General features: G+C 37.5%; 1 protein-coding gene and 1 long non-coding RNA gene across 2 annotated transcripts in view; both read right to left on the minus strand.

The window, feature by feature from the left end:
• pcdh1a (protocadherin 1a) overlaps positions 1-13,243 on the minus strand; it is a 126,481-nt gene that overhangs the window by 60,627 nt on the left and 52,611 nt on the right. The window lies entirely within an intron of this gene.
• LOC111948624 (uncharacterized) overlaps positions 1-13,243 on the minus strand; it is a 34,422-nt gene continuing 21,179 nt past the window's right edge. Inside the window, exon 4 of the long non-coding RNA XR_013647407.1 lies at positions 1-13,243. This exon is cut by the window's right edge and continues 18,654 nt beyond it. This is a non-coding gene — a long non-coding RNA (uncharacterized LOC111948624).

A 13,243-nucleotide genomic window follows, 5' to 3' on the forward strand; every position in this document is an offset into this window, starting at 1 on the left:
TGTTTTTTTTTTGTTTTGTTTTTTGGTGGGAGTAGTAATGACAAACACAAAGCTGGGGTGCAGCAATCAGGAAAATAAAAGCTGAGAACCAACATGGAACCTAATAAAATTTCATGAGATGAAAAACTGAATAAGTGTTTAAGCTAGGAATATTAATATGGTTTGATTTTGGTAAAACGGCTGGAGATAAAGTGTATTGCGGCTGCAAGATGAACGCTGCAGTGGAGCTGTCACAGTCCATGTTTGCTGGGACTCCGCTCCTTAAATTTACAGTGCTCGCCATGTAGAAATTAAAGAATTAACATAGGTAGCAAAATATCATATATGAGCTGACACATCATGTTTATTTACTTTTTTATGAGGCGGTAACACCTGCCAACCTGTGTTATATCACAAATTCTGGCATTTAAAACTCACCCGGATGAACTTTAAAACACGCAAATGTGCGATAAAGTCATTTCTAAAAAGGTGATTCAAAGAAGGGAAACAAAAAAATTACAAAACAACCAAGTAATTAAAGGAATCTTACTTGATGGCCATTAAAATGAACCTCCAGGATAACCCTTTTTGTGCCTTTTTGATGCCACTTTAAGAGCGAGCAGCTGTTCATGTTTTCCTTTGGTTATGAGTGCTTTTCATTCCATTTTTTTAGGGGTCCAGTCCTTGCACCTGATTATTTTCAAAGGAATGTGTGTTTTTGTTATGCTAAACCCCTTGACGACTCAATATATAAAGCGTTGAAAAAAGGCACTGAAGTAATAGGATCCACTGCTGTTGAGGGTGTGTTGACCTACCATTCAAAGCCTGCTCTGACGTGCATTTCTCAACAGTTTTTCTCGCATTTTTTGTTTTTTTTATAGACCCATTGACGACAATAACTGTTTGTCGCGAAATTTAAGAGGATAGCCTTTTGTAAAAGATGCTTTATGACTTTTTGTACAGCTGCACTTCAACATTGCATGGTATTTATGCTAATTACAGACGCTCTGACGGTCTATTGTCCTTGCTGTGTATTTAAACACCGTGGATTATCATAACTATGTTATTTGACACAGATAAATAAGAACTACTGCAGGACTTCAGTGAGGCTTTCTGCTTTCCTTCTAACATTAGAGGCATATTGGGGGGGGGTATTTCCCCGTTGGCATTTTCATGACATTTTGATTTGAAGCATCTCCAGCAAGCTCACAGAAATGATGTATATCTGTTTAAAAAAAAAAAATCATCTCCCGATAACCACTATTTGTATCATCCGTCTCAGATTGAGAACTGAAAGCAAAAATCCACATACGGTTTATGTGAGAAAATTAAAAGCGGTTTCTTATGAGATCTTCAAAGGGATTCTTGGGGTGTCATGACTAATCAATTAATTGAATTATGTTCCTGCGATCCAACCAGATTGATCAGAAGCAAGTTGTTAATCGCATTGACCTACTGTATATCACACGTGAGATGGCAGCAAAAAGTGATCAGATCAAGCCATCATTACAGTCCAGTGTGTGGAAATACTTTGAATTTTGTGAAGACGTGTGACCATAGAGTAGCTGCATTTCAATTGACTTCATTTGTGCAATTTCATATGACACGAATTGGATTTGCAATAATAAATTTGCCTAATGGACACACGACAATTAAAAAAAACTTGCATTTATCTAAAAAATATATTTTTGCGCTTGAAGGATATGGTTTTTGAGACATATCGAAATTGACATAGTTTGCAAAACTGCAATGGAAACACTTTTGTTTGGAACGAATGAGTCATGTGACCAACAACCTGATGGCAATGTGTTTCTTGGTAGGAACTGGCGGCCTTGGACACAGCACAGCAGGCGCCACAAGAGGTCCCACAGCGTCACACAGCTCATCAAAACTTGAGTGTAGTATGTGAAATTGTTGGATCCACAGCTCCTTTGTAAAATCACCAACCGTGATTTCCCCAAATCGCTTCATTTATAGCCGCTCCTATGTCTAAGGAGCTCCCCACTCCAAGACCTGAATAAGACGCCACGTCTCCTTTCATAGATAATGATGAGTGCTAGTGGCATGGCAGAAATATGAATGTATCTGCTGTAAATCAAATTATTGTTCATATCCATCGTCATGTTTTTCAACAACTTATTGCGCGAGTTGGTTTGTGTTTTTTTCGCATAATTGTGATTTAGTAGAGACAGCGTAATTGCAAAATTGTGTTTTTTTCAACATTTTTTGAATTTCTTTAAAGTTTTGCGCATATGTGTGATAACAACAGTGGGCTGAACTTGAGTTTCCTAATTCTGAATTGGAACAACTGGACCAAAATGGCTGCAAGTATGACCCAGCAACTCATTGAAATGTTGTTGAATGAATGCAGGCTCATCAAACAACTTTTAACATGATACACATTGCTTCTCACACTTTTTCTAAAAATCTATATCATAAACACTTTTATCAGTGTACCTTCTCTGGCAATAAATGAAATATGTGTACAAACTTTGTTTGAACTTTGTTAAATTTACACTTGATTGTTTTGCAAGAAACACAAGGAATCTGGAAAACTTCACCTGCACTGCTCAGTACCAGTACCGGGGCGTTTATATCCGAGTCACAAAGGTTGAATTTTTGTCCAAAGCAGCCAAAGATGTCCTGGATTGACTTTACGTCAGTGATTCAAATAGTTTAAAATGAACCTGGGGCGACTCGCTCCCACCCCTCTACCTCGACCAAGCCCCCCCCCCGTGAATCGTATCGTCAACCACAGATTAGGATGTGGATCGAATCATTGTTAAAATGAAACATTATGCCCCTAGATTCTACACCAACTCGTGTGTTTGTAAATTTGGATGACAGTGTTTTCGCAGGAGATGTGTCAAAAGGGGGAAAATTTGGGAGTAAATGTAGACGTGGACTGTTTTTGGGAGAGTTCAAGCCAGTTTATCAAGCTAGTCCCTTTATTTTCCCGAAAGTGAATGAGAACAGACCTAGATGACTCATTGGCACTACAGTAGTAGGCTCCTGCTTTATTTATGAGAGCTGGTGGTTTTCTCCTGCATCTCTCCGAGGCCCAGTGATTCATGAATGGACTAGACAGCCTGAGCCTGCAATTGTGGAGGTGCACTGGGAGCAGTGGATATTGAGGATTAATTTCTTTCGTGTCAGACTGTTATTCCCAGCCACCATCAAATCCATCTCGCTCTTTCTCTCCATTTGCCGCCAGTTTCTCATTTCTCAGTTTAATAGTGTCAAGCGCAATTATTTGTCAACGACCTGATAAATGGTCCAAATATTAAGAAAGAATATCCCCTTAAACCTGTTAACTGTAGCCTGTTTTATTCTGTTGGAGACCCTCATAATTTAGACACAATCATTTAAAATCTAGTTTGTTTTTAAGCACTTCTACTGTAGGGCAGCATTGCGTGCACTGTGAGCCAGATCAGGAAGAACAGTCAGCCTTTTATCCTGAAGGATGATGCAACCGAAGGTTCAAAGAGCGAATGAAACAGTTTATCCGTCATTGCTCATGCAACAATGTTTGCTATTGTCCTGCTGCAAGAAATTGATATTTTCTTGCATATAAAACACATTCTAGCAGTGATCAAAGTTTCTTTCTTGTTTCATTGACACAGTCTCTAGGAATATATGAAATGGATGAAAATGGCCTGGTTTCAACAGCGTGTGTCCCCATATTTTCAGCTTTTGGCAATGTGTTAAAAATGTTTCTTTTGAGGAATGTTCCATCTGCGTCTTGACCCACAAAAATCAAAGCACAAAACAAACAGCCGTAACCCCATGTGGGGTTATTTCTTTGCAGCTACTGATGGCTGCTCGACAGCTGGCTTGCCCGTCAATTGCGACAGGAAGAGTTCGAACAATCCTACCCAGCATCGATTCGTGAGCATCTCCTGCCGTCTGATGGGAAAGGGTGACATTCTGCCCCCATTTCGCCCTCATTTAAGATAAATCTTCAAATAACATCAGAAATCCTCAAGTCATTCAAAGAACCAATCCTATAAAAAACATGTTTTTGTTTTTTTTTAACATCTTCTCGCAGCATTTTTTCTCATGATAGAGGACACATACAGTGGTGGACAAAATTGTTGGTACCCCTCAGTTAAAGAAAGTCCACAATGCTCACTGAAATGACTTGAAACGTTCAAAAGTAACAATAACTTAAAATGTATTAAAATTAAATAATCAAAATCATAAATCCCATGTCACACCTGCAATAAAACATACATCGGAGAAACAGGACGCTCCTTCATCACAAGAAAAACAGAACATCAAAAAGAATGCGAAAAGGAAACAAACAAAATACTAACAAGAACCAGACGACAACAGGCAGTTCAAGAAAACATGAAATCAGCCATAACGGATCACTGCAAACAAGAAAACCATATCATGGACTGGGAAAAGGCCAAAGTCCTCCGCACCGAAGACAACAGACACCGCAGATGGATCATGGAGGCGGTGGAGATCAGAAAACGAGCCCACACTTCCATGAACCGGGATGAGGGGGCTTTCCTGCTCTCTCACACCTGGAGCAACATCCTCCAGAGAAAGACGGACATCAAGGGGCGGAGTCACTTGTCAAAGTTTGACGGGTGACTCCGCCTCAGTCACAAATCAGCTGTTTTTAAAGACGTCACACGCCACCATCTGATGACGACCCTGACGAAGGTGGAAGGCATTCCGCCGAAACATGTCGGTAGGTTTTACACAAAACAAACCCAGTGTCTGATAAAAAAAACAATTTAAGTGCTTAATAGAACTTATAGACACAATGAACTTCATTGAATCATAATCAAAATCAGTCATTACTTTTGAGTGGTTGATTAACAGAATTATTAAAAAAAAAAAAAAAAAAACTAATGAAATAGGGCTGGACAAAAATGATGTTACCCATAACTTAATATTTTGTTGCACAACCTTTTGAGGCAATCACTGCAATTAAAGGGTTCCTGAATTTGTTAGTGAGCCTTCTGCACCTGTCCACAGGTATTTTGGCCCACTCCTCATGAGCAAACTGCTCCAGTTGTCTCAGGTTTGACGGTTGTCTTCTCCAAATGGCATGTTTCAGCTCCTTCCACAATTAAGCTTAAAACTGCATTTCTGATTTTTTTTTTCTTTATTCAAATCGCTGTGAATCAGGAACAAATGAAAAAATGCAGTTTGAAAAAAACTGCATGTAGAAACTATAATCGGTAAGTCACAAGCTCCCCTGCTCTGCTCCATTCTGATGCATCCACTTGTAGACAACTAGATTTCTAAACATGTTTGTTTTCCTTGTCTAAGCTGGCATCTGAATAGCTCCAATGTTTCTCACCATTTTTCGTACCACTAATGTTCGCACTAATGTTTCGCACCACTAATGTTAGCTTGGGGTTGTGAGGGAAATGACTCTCCAACAGTCCCACCCACAACTTAGAAAGGGAATTTCTAATGAACTCCTGCTGCTCTGGTGAAAATATGTCCTGGAAAACTTCACCAGTTTTTTTAGTTTTGCTACAAACAACATAATCATAACTAAGAGTGTATTCAGACCAGAAAAATGTTACGTGGGGGAATGTGGGAAGCACCCAGGCGCAGACAGGAGGAGGCAGGATTCCAGGGGAACAGGATCTTTAATAATCAAGAAACTAAACAAAACTACAAACCAAAAACCACTGCTGTAGGCAGGCAAACTCAAAACACTAGAAACAGGTGATATACCCAAAACAGGGGGGGGGCAGCATATTAACAAACTATGGAGCAGCACAGGAGGAAGGGAAGGACAGGACTTAAATACATTCAGAACAGACGAGACACAGGTGCAAACAATGAGGGCAGATGGAGACCAAAAGTAAAACTCGAAACAACAACATAACAGGAAACCTTTCAAAATAAAACAGGAAGTGAACTCAAAACACGAAGAAACAAAAGACATCTTGAAAACAAAAGTAAAGTAAGTAATACCGTGACAGAAACATCCGTTGATCCAAACCAAGTCTGCATAATTTGGTCCTGATCAAGTCCTGAACTATTGTGTTTGGTCTGTTTTCAGACTGACTACAACAAGACTATTCTGTTTTGAACCAACTAGACTACAAATCTCTTTAGTGATTGGGCAGGAATTACGAAGGCGGGGCAAAGCAACAAGACAAAGAAAAATGGAAGTCCTTTGCTTCACAATCCCTGTCAGGATGGTTCACTTATTTAAACTTTATATTTCGCTGACAAATCTTGAAGACGTAACACTTTTAACTTACTACTTTGGTACAACTGTGACACGCTGCAAAGCAGTTACTGAGGAGACGACTGCTAAGAAGGTATGCTGATAAGTATTTATGACATATAGATTGTCGGGAAAACAGTGTGAGAAGCAACGTTTATCACATTAAAAGTTGTTCCAATGATCCTGCATTCATTCAACCACATTTCAATGAGTTGCTGGGTTGTACTTGCAGCCATTTTGGTCCAGTTGTTCCAATTCAGACTGAGTTTGAAAACTCAAAGCGACCCAGGGCTTAGTCTGATTGGAATTGAACGGAGACCACCTCAAAAGATGGGTCCCGAACCAGGGTCCGTTGGGGTGTATTCAGACAGAAATTTTGTTCCAGAATATCAGGGGACACAAACTGTCACTTTTGGCGAACCAAATGTGTCCAGTCTGAATATACCCTAAAAGACCACTGGGAATGTTTTTACAATAGATCAAAAAATGAACCGAGTGGGACTTTTAACAAGTTCAATTAAAAAAAAGGAAACGGTACAGCAGGTCTGTGTAATGCCATTTGAGTTGATTGCTCTCTGATTTGTCATATGCAGCAGCATAACTGGATTTCTTTAGCTGCCATGTTAAAACATTTATGCAGCGCAAAGCTCGATCAATGAAACCTTAGAGAACAAAGATTTTCTAGAGGACCAAAAGTGCATTTGCATTAATTATAGAAAAGAACAAGCACTGCAGACTTCAAGAGACTGATGAGACTATTTTCTACCAGTCCACTTTGTGTTATTAGATAGTTTCCTGGGTGATCAATGTGTTAATTTGATTTATAAAGAACAAGATGTATTGGACTTGGCAATTACTAAGGGCTGTACAAATGACAGCAGAGATGTTCCATGCACATCCTCAAAAAAAAAAAAAGTTTCTGAGTCAGTGTTGCTTTGATCTCAGACAATGCAACGCAGGTTTATGTACACATTTTAAACCTATTTTGTGGTATGTTCTGTGCTTGCATCATAGTTAGCTGTCATTGAAAAGCCCTTTTTAACTAATGGCGTATCAGAAATCCACTGCATCACAAAGCTCTGTTCATGATGCTTTCCCATCTCAGTTTTCTGAGATTTTTCTGCAATGTATGTCACAGCATCAGGCTTCAGAAATCAAAACGTACTATTCAAGCCTCTCTGATACACCTTTCCTGCACTGTAAATATCAAAAGATAAGCCACTGGCCCCGAAACACAGCGGAGCTAACAACCCTCCATAACAATGCATTAAGCTTATTTTCTCATGTTATCTTGGAGGGGAAATGGAATTCAAAGAGGCTCTTTTGCAAGCCTGTGGGTTGCATCAATATATTTTCCTTCCACAGCAGAGACTTGACCTGGAGATTACTTCTTTATTGCACAGTAAGATTTGACGAGACAGCTTTAATTTCCACAGAAAACAGTGGAACAAAAAGCTGTGCCTTGGCATTATATAGGAAATATTGTTTACAGACCGGGGGACTAGAAGACATTTAATGCCACCTTCAGAGCTTTATATCCTTGCCTTAATGCAGTTTTTTAATGGTGTTGTGTCGCCACAAGATACAAGATCATAATAGTGGAAGACTCCAACACTATTACCTTTAGGGCTTTAACTGTATTTCAGGGTTGACTATTCTATCCATTTTTTTGGGGGGGATTCTTGGCTGTAACTAGCCTTTTTTGTTGTGGATGAATTAAAACTCAAGATGGAAACACAAAACATCTAGACTGTTTTCAAAGTGTTCCTAGTGGTCCTTTAATTACGATTTTGCGGTTTTTAGCCCAAATTTAAAAAATAAATAAATATGTTATTTTGCAGAACATAATTTCTTAGAAATGCGCCTCCGAGTTGTGAGCCTGCCCAAATTTCCCATTACCCCCTCATTTACAATTACTTGATTTCAGCGAAATTCAATGTTGTTTTCTAGGACATAGTCTCTGCTGAGTGGCAGTATTTCATCAGAAATTTGCCTCTGAGTCATAGGTGAAACCACTGACATGTAGTAACCTCGCCCCCACTTCCCATCACCCATCTGTTTACAGTCCCTCCCACTCTCACAACCCCTACCTAACGTTACCAGTGCAAACATTTAGAAAAACTGCAACAATTCTTAAATAAAGCTTTTTCTGCTTATCTTATTTTTATTAATTGATAATTTATTCTATTTATTTTGAATAAATATCAGTCTTGTTTCTCCATTCCTATCATATTCTTTTTTACCATACATTGTTTATATATGTTGTCATCATTGCTATAGAGATACTCTCCAGTAACACATACATGTAATTTTGGCTTTTCGACTTGGAAACTCTCTAAATTAAACAGTAGTGGAATCTTTTAGGTTGCCACAAATCAAGACCTCATGTTGCAGCGTTTGACACAGGAAATGCTAAAATTGTCAGCAAAGACATTAAGATACATATGATTTATGCAAATTCAATATACTTCTGACGCAAATCCCTCCAGACAAGTATACTTAAAATCACGTCTTCATTTTGTTTTGTTTTATTTAAAGGAATTTGTAATAGAGTGGGCATAAAAGATGTTTTCTATGGTGCTCCTTGCTTTGACTGGTGATGCTGCAGACTGGGAATCAATATGGGCAAATAACTAAGGGTAGTAAATGTGAAGTTAATTATTTACTGTACTACATAATAAAATGTTACAAATATTCAAACATTAACAATAGAGGGAATTAGGATGGTGTACTTGGGTCTTATTAGTCCATTGTTTCCTTTTGTCTTAACATAATATATGCAAAGCTGTGCAGGAATTTGACTTAATCCCTACTTTTGCAAATATCCTGTCACAATTTTGTATGCATTTTCTCTCTTTAATAGGCTAATATGGTTTGGGTTGGGTATTTAAGTCTGAAAATATTTCTTTTCTGGTACTGTGTTCCTCTGTGCTCCTGAGCAAAACTCCTTTTTGTGCGTTTCCTGTGGTATTTGTGTTTGTTTTAGTAAAAGTATACAAAAATGTTGGTTCATTTCGTACACTCTTGCATATTAGGGTTAGAAAACATGCCATTTAATAGTGAAATTATGTCAACAAATTGTCATTATTGACACAATAACAATTGATTTGTCGAACAGTCTGTTTTCTTTCCTCTCTTCTGTAAAAGCATTCAATTTGTAGCTATACCTAACAACAACAAAAAAAAGACCAAATATCACAATATTTTAACACAAATCCTTTCATTGTTAACCTTTAACTCCTAGGGGGTGGGGTCAAAAAATGAGGAATGAGGAACAAAGTCAACAAGACTTGCGGCTCTGGAGTGATAATATTAGTAGATAAATATTGGCCGAAAGGAAGGAAATCATTTCACACATCTTTATGGCAGCACAAAAACACAACCCGGCCCTTCTTTCTCATCATGGCATCATCATCTCTTCAATATCCTAGCAAACAGCATATTTTCTTTCTTTTTCTTTCCGTGCTTCACTCCCCTACCCCTGATGCTCCGTCACTCACTGTCTGGAGGCTGCTGGGTGTAAGAGCATGTCTGACACTTTTCCATTAGTGGGGAGACTATTCAATTACCATAGCTCAAGATATTTAAACCTTGCCAATTACTGAACATCTCCCTTTTAAATAATGCATACACAGAGCTGATAAGGTTGTGTAGTGATTTCTCCTTTTGACACATTGCAAAATGTTCTGCTGTCTCAGAATTGCTTCATCAGAGAGAAAGATAGTCATTTAATTTCATTAACACCTATACACGCCATAGATATTGTAGTCGTTTTTGACATGACTTGTAGCTTCAAAGTGGCTTCTTTTTTCCCCCTTTCCCTTTCCATGTTCAAATTATTAAATTTGCATAATTCTACCATAAACTACTAGTGTTTTTGGATGGCAAAAGCTAATTTTTTCACAAATCATTATGAATAAAAAACTGCTTAAGCTCAGTCATTTTTTTCTGACACCCCTTTTTTTCTTTTTAAGGCCACATCCACTTGGTGAGTTGGTGTTGTCCAAGCGCAGCTGATCTTTTCTCACGTATCCTAGCAACACCCTAGATCTCAAACGCCAATGAAACATTCACACATGCTCTTTACTCTGCAGTCTCGCATTCCACTCCCCACTTTTTTCTTCTCTTGACCTGACCCCATCCCCAATTGAGTTGCTCACTCCAACATTTTACTGGAACTTTCCTTTATCTTAACCCCGACCGCTCATTTTCCCTTTTTTTTTTTTTTTTTTTGACTCACAGGAGACCGAAGAAAAACTGCAGCTCTCTTCTAATTTTATAGAGCCCTGGACATAACATTAGTAAAGCTAAACAAGTTTTTTCGCAAATCAGCATTTGCACCAAAATTAGTTGTGCAAATAAAAAATGCACACAATGTTAACTTGTATGCAAAAAAATGGTCACTTGCACACAAATTGTGTGCACAAACTACTATTTTGAGGCCACAATTTAGCATTTTGTGTACATAAAATACTAATTTAAGGGAAAAAGAAATTGATGGTTATGTCCAGGGCTCTGTAGTACTTTCTTTTTTTAAGGGTTTTAAACACGATGTTTATATTTGAATGAGTCTCAAGAACATTGTAGTTTTATGCAGAAAGGTCTCCATCTTTATAAATGACTTAGACCATGTGAATCTGTTCTGACACATGAAAAGAACACATTTCTTTTTTTTCCTTCGGAAATTAGTGTGTTTTTTTTATCCTCTGCTTTGACATGATGATCAAAGAGAAGCAAACAATGTTAGTCAAAAGGAGAATATGTCCACAGATACTTAAAGGCTGTGTACTGACAACGCTGCAGAACTGAAAGGCCAACAAAAAGGAAGAAAAACAAAAATAGTGATGTACCAAAGGATAAAAGCAAGAAAATGTCTTGACTAGAATGATGCAAGTATGTCTATGCCTGAATAATGTGTGAACATTAGCTACAAAATACATCATTAACCAGAAATACCTTCTGTAACATTGTGGTTTTAATTTATTTATTCTTCTAAAATATAAAATCTTTAGAAGATTTCATATTTCTGTTTACATATTGGGCTTGAAGTTTGAAGCAAAAGGATTGGACATAAGAGACATTCAATTGTTTTTCTGCTTCATTAACCCAACAAACATATGGGCAAAATGATTATATTAAAATTTTGTGCCAGATTGAATTAAAAATTGTTTTTTTTAAACAGGTTTAAAGTCTAATCAAATTCAGTGTATTTACTGAATTATCCAGACAACAGCAAAAAAAAAAAATTCTGTCAATTTGGCAATGCAAGACATCTGTACAGAGCCATAAACTATATTTTTTGGTATAATTTTTTTGGGGGGGGAATCAGGTGCCATAATATAACAACATTTTATACAAAGTAGAGAAAAATGAATAAACAAGGCATGACATATAGTTAAGTCACAGCCTTAAGTATTTTTTGTCAATATAAAAATATTACCATTACCATCTTTGACCATTTTTTTAAGCTATTTATTGAGTTTCTTTCTTTTCAAATTACATTTTAAGCGACCTGAAGAAGCTCAAATTGAATGTGTGAGAGACAATACTCACAATGTGTTTAAGGCAAAAAAAATGCCTTAAACACAGCATGAGATCACGGCAATAGACGCATTTTTTAAGTATCATTTGGTGGCTGTAATGACAATCAAATAATGTTACTATATTTATAAAGGCAATAAGATATTAAAAAAAGTGATTACGGTAAAGCATGTGATTTCTTTTTTTTTTTAAAGACTCACAGCTAATAATTGGCTTTATGAAAAGGTAATTAGACATATCTATATCAGTGTGTGGTCCGACACTGATTTTAAATACATGAAGGAGGTATTATTTTAAATAACTTAAAGTGAAACACTTCAGCTTTGTCCTTTGTCTGTAACTCTTAAGTAAAAACACATCTCGTCCCCGCTGCTAGGTGATGTCTTATAGCAGCTCTGTGCTTCATTTAATGTGATGTAACTTAATGCAATAGTCAGTTAACATGCACAGCAATTGAGATAGTACCTTATCATATTGGGTAAAATGTCTCTGAGTTTGGCTTTTGGAAGTCTCCGTATTTACAAGAGCTCCATCTATATTTCATGCGTTCAGGCATAAGTTGAACAAACTTTTTCTTAAAATGTTTGATACTATGAGCATGTTTGAGGTGTCATTTTTAGTTTTTTTTTAAAGATTCCTTTCTCTATATTTAAAGATTACCTTTCAAGTCATCCATTTTTTTTAAGAAAAAGGCAACAAGTACATTCTGGTTCTTTTGGCAATTTTCCTACATGTTCAAATTAATGATCGCAGATAGCCTTGAATGCCATCAGAGAGAGAGCCTTTGAGATAAATATAAGCTGAACGCACTACCCAAGGCAGACGCAAGCTGGATTCAAACAGTCAAGACACACCAAACTGGTGGGCATCGTAGTTACATCATGCAACCTCTGATCTTATCCTGCAGGAAATGACACATCGAAGGACTGCTTTGATAAAAGGAAAAGACTGGTTTTAGGGGAAGCAAAAGACTAAGCTGATGAAATGTCTGCATGACATCAAAAAACTCTTATAAAACCCCAAATCTCCCGTAGAAAGGTTTAAGGTTCTATATTAAACCGCAAATGTCATCAAGATGTAGATTAGATGTGTCAAGATGTCTTCAGTGAGCCATATTATTAAATACAAGTTTAAACTAAAGAATGAGGCATATTCCCTTTCCCCGCATTGAGACTGGCAAGTCCAAAACACTTAAAAGGAAGCAGAAGCCCTCGTGGAGTCACTTATTGTGTTGTCTTAGTGTCCACCGGACATTTTTGCAAACAAAGCGGGGGTCTGACCACCATCTCAGAGATCTTTTCAAATAAAGGCAGGAGATTAAAGAAGTGTGTCTCCAGGAAAGCAGAAACTAAGCAGCCAAAGGCAGTGGCACTCTCCTGTGTAAACCTTATGTCTTTTATGGCATTGGGGGGAAAATGAAGTCTGTTATGCATTATTACATAGGAAATGAAGGAAATTAATTGGATTATTTTCAAGTCATAAGGGTAATTGTTTTTGAGTGAATGACTGTTTCCG

The sequence above is a fragment of the Oryzias latipes genome, chromosome 14 (genome assembly GCF_053564925.1).
Source record: "Oryzias latipes strain Hd-rR chromosome 14, Olatipes_Hd-rR_3.1".
In the NCBI taxonomy this organism is placed as follows: Eukaryota; Metazoa; Chordata; class Actinopteri; order Beloniformes; family Adrianichthyidae; genus Oryzias; species Oryzias latipes.